Raw genomic sequence first — 12,667 nt, 5'->3', positions numbered from 1 at the left:
CTCATATTAGGTACGAGAGCGAAGAAGAGACAACCCCATAGAGTATTAATTTATTTAGTGTAAACCAAACACGTAAATTTTTCGAATGAAATGTGATCGGAGCAATAGAAAACTTGTAAAAGAGAGGCGCTAGGCGCTCAAAAATATTTTATCTACTGCTATATCAATACTGCTAAACCAGTGAAGCACTTTAAACTACGAGTTTTCGAAAATACCTTCCGAGGATTCAAAACTTAAAAACCTGAAACCTTCCGATTGCAGCCAGAGAAAACGAAAAAGTTTCGCCTTTCAGCTACTTGTGTCTGAAATTCGAGACTGAAGGCATTTGCTTTAGTAGTGTACTTCAGTTGTATTTTACGTATACAGAAAAGTCGATGAATATAAATAGTAAAAGTTTTAAGGCATGGAACTTTTCCCGCCCTTTATTATTAAATATTATTGATTATCTGTTTGAAGAGATCTAAATACTGACTTTGACGGGGGTGTGCAAACTGAAAATGCGTAATTTTTGATGAAAAAATACACATTCAATGTTTCTTCCGGTGTGGCACTACTGGCGAATGTTATAAAAATGCACATTTTTAAACGCTTTATGCTTCGTCCTCGAGGTATTTTGCATAGATGACGTATTTTGTGCCCTCTACTCATCCCAGTTTCCTTATTAAACTTCAGATAGAGCTCGGTCGGACTGAGCGTACGTCCTGGCGCCCAGGACTAAGTTTGGTCATGGACGATGTATGTGAGGAAAAAACCGATAGTCTTTTATTAAATTTAAGAAAAAAATAGTGTAAAGCTTAAAAGGACATATATTGTCAAAAGTTTAATATCAAAACGGAAAATACCCAAAAATAAGGGTATATTCAGAAACGCATTATAAATGCGCAGTAATTGCAGCGCTGGCAGCACTGCCAATGTGACAAGTGATGCAATTGATAGATTTGTTAACGATTTGCAAAAAGATTTGTTGCATTTATGAACGCGTTTTACACTAAAATGGAAGTATTATTGAGTTTAGTTGTTGACGATATATTTGAAGTAAAAAGTGATAGTTTTTTGCTAAATTAAAAAAAAAAAAGACGTGTAAAGCTAAAAAGAAGATCACATATAGTAAGATGTTCATTAAAACGAAAAATTCCCAAAAATAAATCTTTTTTCCTAGTCGCTAATGCTTTTTAATTTATTGTGATTGTAATTCATTACTTTTCCAATTTTCAAAAAAAAAAAACTATTTTTTTGAAACAATTAGAAAATTTTCGCTGCGCGATTTGCCCGTCTATTTTCAAATCTTTATTCACTTTTTTTATTTCTTCCGCCACCTTATTCCACAAAACACTCTTTTTCCTCCTCCCTGAAGCAAATTCACTTTCCATGCTCAGTCGGACTCTGAGAAGCAACTTTACTTCCGATGTACTTAGATAATCGCTAAAATCAAGAAAAATGTAATAAAATATTGGCCCCTATTATGAGTTACATTCGATCTTCGATATTCGCTGGTTGTCGAAGATCGAAAATCGAATGTCAATTTGGTATTATGAGCGGTGCAACCCTATCGAAATTTTCGTTGTTTGCCGAATTTAGAGTCGAATGCAATTTTGCTTTCGATCGTGTAGCGTATTGTGGGAAAACTTGTTAGAGTGTAAGTTGTTTGCGATTATTTATGGTTTTATAGTAACCAAATAATAAATATATACTAATTTTGTTAATATTATACAGGGCGAAAGTCGTGAGTACCCAACAACAATTAGAAAGGCGAACCCACAATTCGCAAAAGGGATTTGCACCAAACTTCAAGCAGCAAAAAAATGGGAGGAATTTACAACGAAGCTGAATTTGCTTGGAAACACCAGTGAGAACGGCAGCAAAATGGATTAATCTTAATAATGGTTTTTTTTTTGTGATGTTTATAGAAATACATTTTTATTTTCCCTTGGTAGGTATGGGCTGAAATACGTAGAGGAACTGAAATACATATTTTTTTCGAATGACGAATAATTGAACAAACAAAATTTATAACAAAAATAAAACAGAAACTGTGGCGTAAAGGTTTCTATTTAATACTTTTTAGATTTTTCTATAATATTCTAAGAATTTCATTTCTTATGTTTTCTACTTCTCCGTTATTTTACTCCACTTCAATATCTTCAGCACAGTGGGTTGAGCAAGTCCTAGCATACCTTCATTACCAATACTCAATTGGTACGATCCCTGAGCACAAAATCGCAGAACTGTGGCTAGCTTTAAAATATTTGGAATGGATTTGGCTCGGGTGCACTGCTGCAACTGGTTTTCTGTACTGGACAGTAGGTTCATAAACGCCTCTTTAGATAATCTAAAGTTCTATAAAAATCTGTAAGGAAATTTCTGTAATATTAAAAACGTCAACACATTTTGAAAATTCTAAACTTACTCAGTGGAAGCCATTTCTAGGGAGCTGGATGCGCCCCTCAACTGTTTTCTACTTCTAGCTAGTTCACTAATCTTTCATCGTCCGATGAATCGTCGAACCACAACTCCGTTGTACTCATTTTCACAAAAAATACTTTTTTTACCTTTTAAAAATAATGTTAGCAAAGAATTTCAACACAATCGGTTTTTCTTTTATTTTGATTTGCTGTATCAGCTGAGAAAAATTATCTATTGTAAATGCGTCGAGCGATCGAAATTCACAATAGTCCTATTCTTCAACGAATGACCACCATACAAGGTGGATTTAATAAAGTGACGGCATTCACCCAGCTGAATTTTTCGCCGTAGGTATGGCTTACGTCAAAATGATATGCTTTGTTTGTATGTATTAGTATGTTTACATTCGTATATTTACATTTGCTTGCTGATTTTGACATGATGCTTGCACCAAACGCAACAACAAATACATGTAGGGTTTTACTTATATGTGTTTGCTGTCACCTGTAATAAATTCGCCTTGTCACCATAATACCAAATGAAAATTCGTTCGATCAGCACTTTCGACTACAGTCGAAGATCGAATGTTGCTCATAATAAGGGCCATTGTTTTAATAACGTATATTTAATATATCTTTGCATTAAAAGCTAAAAAAATTAGTTTTATACTCAGTTTTCATAAGACATCGGCCCCTATTATGAGCAACATTCGATCTTCGACTGTAGTCGAAAGTGCTGATCGAACGAATTTTCATTTGGTATTATGGTGCTCATTCGTTGAAGAATAGGACTATTGTGAATTTCGTTCGCTCGACGCATTTACAATAGATAATTTTTTCTCAGCTGATACAGCAAATCAAAATAAAAGAAAAACCGATTGTGTTGAAATTCTTTGCTAACATTATTTTTAAAAGGTAAAAAAAGTATTTTTTGTGAAAATGAGTACAACGGAGTTGTGGTTCGACGATTCATCGGACGATGAAAGATTAGTGAACTAGCTAGAAGTAGAAAACAGTTGAGGGGCGCATCCAGCTCCCTAGAAATGGCTTCCACTGAGTAAGTTTAGAATTTTCAAAATGTGTTGACGTTTTTAATATTACAGAAATTTCCTTACAGATTTTTATAGAACTTTAGATTATCTAAAGAGGCGTTTATGAACCTACTGTCCAGTACAGAAAACCAGTTGCAGCAGTTCACCCGAGCCAAATCCATTCCAAATATTTTAAAGCTAGCCACAGTTCTGCGATTTTGTGCTCAGGGATCGTACCAATTGAGTATTGGTAATGAAGGTATGCTAGGACTTGCTCAACCCACTGTGCTGAAGATATTGAAGTGGAGTAAAATAACGGAGAAGTAGAAAACATAAGAAATGAAATTTTGAGAATATTATAGAAAAAAATCTAAAAAGTATTAAATAGAAACCTTTACGCCACAGTTTCTGTTTTATTTTTGTTATAAATTATCTTTATTCAATTATTCGTCATTCGAAAAAAATATGTATTTCAGTTCCTCTACGTATTTCAGCCCATACCTACCAAGGGAAAATAAAAATGTATTTCTATAAACATCACAAATAAAAACCATTATTAAGATTAATCCATTTTGCTGCCGTTCTCACTGGTGGTCCCAAGCAATTCAGCTCCGTTGTAAATTCCTCCCATTTTTTTGCTGCTTGAAGTTTGGTGCAAATCCCTTTTGCGAATTGTGGATTCGCCTTTTTAATTGTTGTTTGGTACTCACGACTTTCGACCTGCATAAAATTAACAAAATTAGTATATATTTATTATTTGGTTACTATAAAACCATAAATAATCGCAAACAACTTACACTCTAACAAGTTTTCCCACAATACGCTACACAATCGAAAGCAAAATTGCATTCGACTCTAAATTCGGCAAACAACGAAAATTTCGACAGCGTTGCACCGCTTATAATACCAAATTGACATTCGATTTTCGATCTTCGACAACCAACGAATATCGAAGATCGAATGCAACTCATAATAGGGGCCTAAGTCTTTTTTTGAAACAATAAAATCGTTTCCCGGGGATATATGTATTTTATTCTCATTTTCGAATGAATTGGTCCCACTTTTCATCAGACATTGTACTAGCGTATTTATTGGCAGTGCGAAAATTTTTGCTGCAAATAATGCACGACTTTTGATACAAAAATGACGTTTAAGAACGTGTTGCATTTGCAGTACTGCCATATTTGCATTTTTGAACGCACTGCTCACTCTGAAATGGTATGTTGCGCATTATAATGCATTGTTGAACATACCCGTACACCTAGCGCACAGGGCACACTCCTGGAGTTTTCTTTCAAATGTGGGCATACTCCACTTACCAAATAAATTAAGCTCGAACACGTCCATACTTACATATATAACCCCCATAACCGTCGAGACCCCAATAAAATTCTCATTCATTTCTTCTACGTCAAATCCAGTTTATTCCACAAATTATTTAAAGCGCTTTGCATACTTTTTTCAAAAAACATTATACATTTATTTAAATAAAATACAAATTCAAGTTTGAAAACCCTGCCTACAAATTCTACACAATTTGCTTCGTGGTTATTATATTGGTCCCCATCTTAGTGACTTACTTTTAAAAGTAATCGCAGATTTTAAAGGAACTTAGTTCGAAAACAAGACTGCTACAACCTTATCTGCTTTCTTAACAAGATAAATGTTGGGCAATAAGTAAAACAAAAAAGCGTCGATTCACTCAGATATTGCCCTATATAACGAATTTGCATCGTAAAGGATAACGGGAAAAATGGGATACGAAACAGTAGGCAGTACAAACACAGTAAAATAAGCTGTTGATAAGTCCATCGAAGAGGCTTCCCACGCCGCCGTCCCAGAAAGGTATCCCACGCAGCCGTCAACTCTTAGCATCCCTCGCCGCCGTCAATATTTGGATCCCACGCAGCCGTCAACACTTGGTATCCCACGCCGCAGTCAATACTTGGTATCCCACGCCGCCGTCTCAACATAGTTTCCCACGCCGCAGTCTACACTAATCCCTCGAAGAAATAAAATTGACAACCCCACGATGAACTGCTGGTAGCTCCCACGCTGCTGTCAACACTTGGTATCCCACGCTGCTGTCAATACTTGGTATCCCGCGCCGCCGTCAAAATTTGGTATCCCACGCTGCCGTCAATACTTAGTATCCCACGCCGCCGTCAATACTTTATATCCCTCGCCGCGGTCAATGCTTGTAGATTATCGATGTTTTAAGTTTACTAATTGAATTTCTGCCTTCCCATTAAAGACGATTTCCTCGGAGCGAATGAAACAGAACTGACGTCCCAGAATAAGTTACTTAGAAGATTTATAGGGTTGCAGGGATTGCCTTCTCTCTGTCTCTCCAAATCAAAGTGATGGATTAAGGAATGATGAAGATGAGCACCAAACATACAAAAGCCCCATACTTTCGTGTAGTGATTGTCAGGATTAAGGATTTCCCAGTAGTAATAAACAAAGATGATTGGTTGAGCAAGCAAATTGATAGTTTGTCCTCATACTTTCTGCAAAGCAATACATGCCGCCGCCGCCGCAGCCCCTGCCTTTGCAAGAGAACGCACAGCTCAGCACACAATTGACCACCACTTGTGAAGCCAAAATCTTTCCAAGAATTTACTCGCATTGTGACTCGACGCAGTTATACAATCCGGACGATGTATAAACGACAGAATACGAAGTATACGTCTTGAAAATGGACGAGAATGGCTTATCAGGAATTAGAATGTAATTTAATCGATTCAGCATCATCGTAGATACAAGTATCCCCACAAGGTGAAGGCAGAATTTCTGGTTGCTGTACTATTGGTTTAAACTCCGGCCGGATTAAAAAAAAAAAAACGGTGGTATTGTTGTAAATATGCGTGCGTGCGTGCATGCTTGCAGTGAAGTAGCCATAGGACGCTAGATGGATATACATGTGAACATCCGACCAATACGAACGATGTCGGACGAGACTGCGGTGGTTGTTGTTGTAACAGCATAAGCACTCCCTATAAATGTTTGGGAAATGCTGCTGGAGTGAAAGTCCTTGCCCCGATATGAATCCGGGCCCTTCCGGCAACGTAGAACCCACCGTCTGAAGCTCTGCTGATTTGCAAAAGATGCGTGTACCGCTCATGTATTTTTAAGGATGGAATTCGAATGTAGGACTTTATAAAGCACTTAGAGCACATGCCATGCGTCATAGTCGGTACGGCCAAATGATTTTAAAGAATAGGATCTTTCGCGTAGTATCTTTAAAATTAAGTCAATATCCGGAATCGAACAGTCGATTTTGATGTTTTCCCTATATGAAACTATGCTTATCTTGATCTCCCTCTCTCCTGTTTTTTCGCTCTTGCTCTGAATGTAAGTTGTGTAGTTAGAATCACCCAATTTGATCAGACGCAAATCCCTCTGCTCCCAAAATGATACTGCGCTGCATCACACGGCAAGACTGATTGTAAGACTAAATGCCATCTTTCACTCACTGGTCACCAACAAACGCTTGATTTTGTAACAGCATGTGCCTTATGCCAATTCAGTTAATATATCAAAGGATTATATGTTCTAAAGTATCATTACATATCAAATAACATGATGTTAAATTTTACATGGAATAAGTTCTTACTGGTTTGTGTCGTGTGCTACGCAAATCAGTTAAACCATCTAACAAATTACATTTTCTTGGGAATTTTACATGTCAAATTACAAGGTAAGAACATTGAAAATTGCATATGGAATGAATTTACAATTCAAATTAAATATTTTAATATTACAATGCAAAGGAATTGCGATATTTCACATCAATAATACGAATTGTCGCAATATGTGAGCATTTTTTGCCAACAGAGGATGGAACTTCAATCATCTTTTTAAATTGATTAGCATTTACATTTTTTCCATTTAGTAGTTTATGCACTAGGCATAGGTACTGATTTTTCTACTACATCTTACAATTGTTCTTCATATAATTTCTTTTCCTCTTCGGAATATAATTTATTCGGTTATATTTATCTATTTTAACTAAAATTTTTAACTTGATTGACTTTGGCAACAATTCTCTTTACGGTGTATTGACAGAAGTTATTTTAACAAGACTATTCGTTTTTATAACGATTTCAAAAATTTGGCTATTAAAATTTTCAACATATAGTACACTAATATGCAAGAATAGGTAGTAGCACATATTTAATATGTTAACAAGATAAGCTGTGGCCATTGTTCGCCTATTTAACCTGCTCATTAAGACATCTCGAACACCGTTAGATGGAATTACATGCAGTGAAGTCAATTTTATGACTTGTTAGTCACAGATGACCTGTAAATATACAAGTTTATGCTAATAGAACGAACCGTAACAAGTCTTACGCGTGTTTCTTTGATTCCCTTTCGAAACATTTCTTCGCCCAACTCAGGGCCAGATTCTTCAGAGCTCTCCGTGCCATTGCTCAATACCAGGGGGCAGGCAGAGCGGCGACTCGTACGGATTCGCACATAAACGAACAAAGTAGAGAACCAACGATGCAGTGAAATGTGACTAACCGCACAAACGCAAGTTACTAGATGAAAAAGGCACAATTAAAACAAAACTGATGCAGGCGTTATTGGAGTTAACGAGATATTTATATGGACGGCCACTTCTAGTTGTATCGTTCGATTCCCTTTAACGATCATCTGGATGCGTGCAATGCCGCCAGAAATATCTTTCGCTTGATCTTCGTGGCAAAGATGCAATCCCATACAATTACATTCAACCGCATCACAATATTTATACTGCAAATAGACTATTTAAATGTATTGGCATATTTCATGTAATGACCTCATATTTGAAGAGACAGACACGAGACTGCGACCAGGTTCCTTAATTGGGTTATAGCCGAGTGAGAGCTTTCGGCAAGTTCGTTAAATCTATTGCTAAGTGTGGGGTGTTGCTACGCTCCATACTTATGATGCAGATATCTGCGCCGCTAATGATAAATTCCCTTGCAGATTTCAATAAAATGGGCAAATATCGTGAAACTGTAAATAAAATTTTAAGTGGAAAGCTTCATATACAAAGCACCTTCAGTTTCCCAAATTTCCATTGAGTCAACACTCAAATAAAGTAGTTAGTTGCTCAGTGTGCTCTTTGATGGTTTTAGATCACGTCAGGTTTGTTGTGACTCGACCAATTTGAGACTTCACATAAAAGATATGTACAGGCACAGTTCAACTGCATCATATCGCTGTAATAAATAAACTATTTTTTCGATGGTTTTGTGCGCTTTTTTGCTCGAGGAAAGTAAAATTGTAAAGTTATGTGGATATTTTTTCTCATTTGAGGGGTTTACATTTTACCAGGCAAAGTAGAATAAATAACAACTGCTTGAACTCAGGTCATAGTTGGATTCTCACTTTGGTCATCTTCCGTTACTCATAATAAATTTATTCGTCGATGCGAGTTCGCGAAGGGTGCGTTGTAACCGAGTGTCGTATGGCTTGATTCCCTATAGCCAGTTCACAGATGTGATATTCGCAGGCACCGATCAACTGCGATATATCGCTATAAATTATAATGAAAAAATCGTACGTTTTCGAGAAAAAAAAAATTATCAAGACAAATTTTCAAAAATGCAGATTCTCCAAACTCGATGGTCAATTCGTATTTAAAATGGTAAAATTATGAATACCGCTTGCTTTCGTTGCACAAAGATGTATTCCTAACCTCTTCTCTTAATAGAAGTATGGCCGCCGCCGCATAGATTAAGTATTTTGCTGCTCGCACCTGTTGTTGGCATGATTCCCTTATTGCCAAAAAAGTAAAACCGTTTAAATGCCGAGTTGCAGCTCGGTAAAATTTCTGGAAAAAAGTTCGGAAATATAACTGTGTCTTTGAAATCTCAAATTTCAGAATTGGTTTTTGCAATTTTACATTCCAAGTTGGGAAAAAATTATATCTTTTATCTGATGTACTGTTGCGCACAATAATTGCTTAGTGATCCGTCACACATAAAGCACTTGTGGATGAACTTTGAATTCTACAAGAAATTGATTAATTTCACATAAGGAATGATACCTTACTCTTTGTTGGCATATCTTTTTTACGTGGCGTTTAAAATACAAGGCTTCTTTGGAGCACAAATACCAATCGAGAATTTAAGGACCTTAAAGCTGCTAACATTTAGGTACACGTAGGCACCGATCAACTACGTCGTACCGCTGCAAAATATGGAAAACTGCTTCTCTTTTGGATTGTTCACAATACAATTCAAGATATAAACGATAGAAATATATATTTAACAGATGGTACTTGAGATTTAAAAAAAGCACACTGCATCACTTTTCCATTCGAACCGAAATCGCTTAGGTAGTAGGGGCTACAATTTCTGGTCTTTTCTTCAATTTTTCGTTGAAATAACTGAAAAATATTGTGACCGTAGGTATTAGAATCTACCTAACCTCCGATAAACACTGCTCATCTGGTATTATTTTGGCACGATTCCCTTTTGCCATTTTTATACATTTTGTTGCATTCTTTGTTGTTTTTGCAAGCTTATCCATAGATAGTCAGGTATCCCAATGGTGTACTTTAAGTTAGGCCCTTGCGGCTAGATTTGTGCTCAAGGTCGACGATATTTACATCTACAAATTATGCGTTAGTCAAAAGAAAATTGTATTTGGCCTTACAATGGTATGTTATCGAAAAAAAATTTAGAGATGCTCTCATTGTGCTTATGGTGTTGATGGAAAGTATGGGACACTTTCTAAACCTCGCCATTTTTAAGATGAATTTAAATACGGGCAATGCTCAACTCTGCCGCATCGTTTCCTATAAATTACCAATTAGTGAAAGGAAAATTTCATATCGCCTTACAATCGTAAAGGGTAGAAACAAAGTTGGTTGCTCCCAATGTGTTAAAAGGTGTCGATGGTAAATACGCCATAACTTCCTGAACTTATTGCGTCTTTCCGGTAATTTTTATGTTTACTCAGGCACGATCAATTGTGACATGGCTTCCTATAAATTAGGCATTAGTTAAGAGAAAATATCAATTGGCCTTACAATCGAATAAGATCGAAACAGTGTTGCTCTCAATATTTTCTAATATTCCGCTGGTAGTTGCTGCGCAATTTAGTAAAACTTCACGTTGTTAACAGATGCATTTAGATACGCACAGGAACGTTCAACTGTGTCGCATCGCTAAAAAAAAAAAAGTCTAAGCAAAAGTACCCGTTGATACTACTTCGATGCGTTTTCTTTGCAGATCTATAATTTGTGGCTGATTATGTATTGGATTCCCTTTCTTGATGCTGTAATGGTATAAATTAGTTTAAGATAGGTTGGACCTAACCTCACCACTTCGTCGCCTTTAACGTTTGTAGCGGTTCTAACTGTCCACGTCACTGCAATTTTTACCGTCAGGATAATCACAGGTGTATTAACTGCAATGTATCGCTGCAAAACGGAAAGAGAGTGTCTAGTTTGCTCATTTTTCTCTAAATGAGAAGCAACTATATGTTTTCTATGATTTAATACTCAATCCCATCTGTTCTTGCAGTTTTATAACTTTACTCTGCTTAGAGATGGTCAACAACGATCGTCTATCAGACTTGAACGAACAGTCCCAATGCTATTTGCCAGAAATATTCAGATACCAAACTCTTGGAATTTCGGTGTTTGTAGACATTAGTATGATGAAATTAATGGCCAATCGATACACACAGGAACTGATCAACTGCGTCGTATCGCTGTAACAAAATCGTAAAGAGAAAAAAAAAACCAAGAACGACAAAAACAAAAAAGAAACGAAACGATAGACACGCAAGACATCTCTTTAACCAGCGCTAGGAGTATTATCTTCATAATTAAGGACAGAAGGAAAAATTACGGCTGACTCTGTAACGGTAAATATCGGAAAAGGAAATCCATTTGGCTTACGTCAATCTTTCTCAATATATACGACCCGATTTCTGAAAACAATCTTTTTTAAAGCCTCCGGGCCAGAGTCTCTCTAAAATCTCTTTGGCTCGTCTGCCTCATCACATTTGAAATCACTCCCTTTTTGTTTTTGTTTTTAATACCAACAGGCACGTTCAACTGTTTGGTATAGCTGAAAAATTAAAGGTTGTTTTCTTCGAAAATATTTGGAAAATACCATTCGCAACCACGTCAGTTGATAGCTATTATAATCCCCGTAAAATTCCACATGATTTATTTTTTGATAATCATCGTGTTCTGCGTTGTTTGACTGCCGTGGTTAATAGACGAGTATGGCTTACTACAGATGTCACAGATGCAAATACTTTGCTGCTAGTTTTTCCACGACGTCAGCTTAGTGTAGCTTGCATTATTTATACAACAGACCAGACTAACGAAATCTATAGCACATCAATGAGCTCATACCGTCGCTTCCGCCACTTTCACATTCCGGATAGATCCGAAGTAACACCAACCACAGCAATTTGTGTAGAATTTTTCATTTCATTGTTTTAGCTCACCCACTGTTGTTGTATCGAATACCTCACTTTTACTGACTGTATTCACGTCATACGTCATTATCGCCAAAAAACGAACTGTAAAACAAAATTGCATTTATGGTGTGATTTTAAAAGATTGAAAATAAATTTTGCACTATATTCTTTTTATCAATCTATATTCTTGTTTATTCTTTTCGTAAATCAGTTCTTTATAATTAGTATAAATATTCAAAGATTAAAATATTTTTTACATCCTTATTGCACTATCTAGGAACATTAAAATTCAATATGAATCAAGGCCTATTTTTCAGGTACTTAGCGGGTATTACATACACTATCTACGGCAACTTAAACAAAGTAACTAGCGCCATCTCATTTATTCTTGTTAAATTGCATACATACAGGCCAACAATACGGACAAAGTATGTTCCACTTATGCACACAAATTTAATGTATGCATACATAAAAATATTTCGTCGGCATATTTTCTTTGGACATGAAATGAAGCATAAGAGAACATACTGCTCTTTTTGTAGCTTTATGAAAGAGTGAAACAAATACCAGATACTGATTTGTGCAGACTATGAATGCAAGGTGGCAATACGAAAATTGGAGCACCTAGTTTGTGATTGCACCTAAGACGAAATAGCCAAAATGCTTCTCTTGCTGTTCTTTATGCATAAAAATATATACGTTATAATCAACATTTTTCGATTTCAATTTATATGCGATAGACATTTACATTAAGTCTCATTAGTCAACTGACTAAAAATTATACCATTTACTTCA

At 36.1% G+C, this 12,667-nt stretch overlaps 1 protein-coding gene across 2 annotated transcripts in view; it reads right to left on the bottom strand.

Moving 5' to 3' along the window:
• Positions 1–4,886: 4,886 nt before the first annotated feature.
• The window catches only part of LOC128862483 (uncharacterized), a 27,843-nt gene continuing 20,062 nt past the window's right edge, over positions 4,887–12,667 (bottom strand). For both annotated transcript variants that reach the window (XR_008454486.1, XM_054101139.1), the window contains one exon: positions 4,887–11,974. The gene's annotated coding sequence lies outside the window, so the exon portion shown is untranslated. The remainder of the gene's footprint in view (positions 11,975–12,667) is intronic.

The sequence above is a fragment of the Anastrepha ludens genome, chromosome 4 (assembly GCF_028408465.1).
Source record: "Anastrepha ludens isolate Willacy chromosome 4, idAnaLude1.1, whole genome shotgun sequence".
Classification (NCBI taxonomy): domain Eukaryota; kingdom Metazoa; phylum Arthropoda; class Insecta; order Diptera; family Tephritidae; genus Anastrepha; species Anastrepha ludens.
The sequence above is the reverse complement of the archived record's forward strand: the minus strand, read 5'-3'. Positions and strand labels throughout refer to the sequence as shown.